Source organism: Asparagus officinalis, chromosome 7 (genome assembly GCF_001876935.1).
Source record: "Asparagus officinalis chromosome 7, Aspof.V1, whole genome shotgun sequence".
Taxonomy (NCBI): Eukaryota; Viridiplantae; Streptophyta; class Magnoliopsida; order Asparagales; family Asparagaceae; genus Asparagus; species Asparagus officinalis.
The window spans coordinates 24994746-24997365 of NC_033800.1; positions in this window are offsets into that span (position 1 = coordinate 24994746).

Genomic DNA, 2620 nt, shown 5'->3' on the forward strand with positions numbered 1-2620 from the left:
CCCTCTCAAAAAGTGAGTTGTAATCCCTCTTAAAAAGATGGGCTTTTTTGCAAAATGTGCTCAACCACTTTAGATCTCATCAAAGTTAGATCTGGGGACCAGATCTCTCCACCTCACTACCTAGTAGATGGAATATGTTTGGTACCAAGCATACTCATCTCTCTCTTTATATATATATATAAGAGAGAGAGAGAGGGAAATATGGGTATGCTTGGTACCAAGCACAAAAAGTTATGCTTGATAATGAGGTGTCACATCTCCCTCCACTCATTTAAATATGGGACCACATTCACATGGGTAATGAGTGGATGGGGATGTGACACATCACTACCAAGCACAAAATTTGTGCTTGGTACCAAGCATACCCATATTTCTCATATATATATATATATATATATATATATATATATATATATATATATATATATTATATAAATATGTCATATTACATTATATAATTATATGATTATATAATATATCAGATGTATATATATTATATATTATATAATATATATAACATATATAATATTTATACCTGTAATATATATATAATGCTATATGTAATTTCTTGCCTAGCATTTACTATTAGCATGAACAATGCATATATAATACATAATATATATTATAGATATAGTATAATATTATATAATATATATAATATATATATATATATATATTATATATATATATATATATATATATATATATATATATATATATATATATATATATTATATATATATATTATTATAATATATATATATATATATATTATATATTATATATATATTTATATAATTATATATATAATATATAATATATATATATTATATTATATTATATATATATATATATATATATATATATATATATATATATATATATATAATATTAATATATTTATTATATATATACTTTTATAATATATAATATAATATATATATAATATATATTATATATATTATATATTATATATATATATATATATATATATATATATAATATTATATATAATATATATACATATATAATATTATATGTAATATATATAATGCTACAGTAATTTACTACAAATTTTACTACATCATGAACAATGATAATTTACTGCAGCATTTACTAAAGCATGAACATTGATTCTTGGGTCCTCCTATAATTATAGATGAATAGATGTATTAATCTTATATTATAAGCATTAATACATCAATATCCAACCTACATCCTCTCTCAATTGTAGGATTTTACAAATTCTAAAATATAATAGTTTTTTATTATTTGGGGATTCAATATCCCAAAATTGGTTTTGAAACAAACATTGTTTATGGAATTCTGAAACCCAAAAAACTTGTAATCCACCTTATATCCCAAAAAAAGGTTGAAACAAAAGAGAGGATTTCACAAATCCTAAAAATATATTATTTGTTTATAATTTAGGGATTCAATATTCCAAAATTAATTTTGAAACAAACAAAGTTTATGGAATCTTAAAACTCAAAAAGAGCACTTTTTACATCCCAAAACTTGAAATCCACCTTACATCCCAAAAAAAACAAAAAAACAAAACAAACACCCCCTTAAAGACAATAGTTGAACGGTGAAAGACGATAGTTAAAAATTATTAAATAATCCTCTCTTACTCGAAGTTAAAACATTGTTTTACTAAATAGATGCTTGAGTCTATGGTCCAAAAAAGCTTAACTGTTACATATAAACCTCCAGGGTTAAATTGCATGAGAGCCCCTGTAATAATATTGTCTTTGTTTTTTTTAGACCTCACTGCCCTTGCAGTTTAACTGTTACACATAAACCTCCTGGGTTAAAATTTTATTTTTAATAACCCTTTTACCTTCAAACAGACTCTTTGCTTTCACCTACGCCAAGATTCCACCAAAATTAAAGGAGTCAAATATATATATGGGATTATAGTAAGTGCAAAGTAGCAATACAAGAGAGGTCTACGTGCAATTAACCCTTTAGAAAACATCACTATTTGTACAAGGATGACCTATCGAGCCCCATGAATGTGAACCATGAGGAGCAACATGACTTCGTCTAATATCACCAACAGTTTTCATCACATAGAAGCCTGAAATGGTGGCGTTCCCCCCAAAATAAATTGTGTTCGTCTTACCAGATGCAATAATCAGCCACGGTATTTTGAAAGTCATGGACCTTATCTGATAATTGTCCAAAGTTAAGGGAGGTTTTCTAATACAGATGTATCTTCTTCCTTACTTCGGGAACTTAGGGATCCTCATCAGGAGTGTGAGGATAGATAATTCTTATGGTATCTTGAGAATAGAGACGTGGAAGAAGTCGTCGGGGGCAGCAACGTCGAAGACTGCAGGAAAGAACAAAAGAAGGCTGCTGGTGTTTCTGCGGTCGACCGCGAATCAGCCACGGTCGACCGCGAACGTGCACGAAGCTCAGGAGGAGCTGGATCTAAAGGCGGTCGACCGCAAGATCCCGGTCGACCGTTACGGTCGACCGCGCCATGACTGTAATTAAAACTGCTCTCGGGTTTTGGTTCGGTCGATCGCGAATCAGCCACGGTCGACCGCGATACTTTCGCGGTCGACCTCCGCGATTGACCGCGACGCAGTTTTGGGCCTGGGCCTCGTTT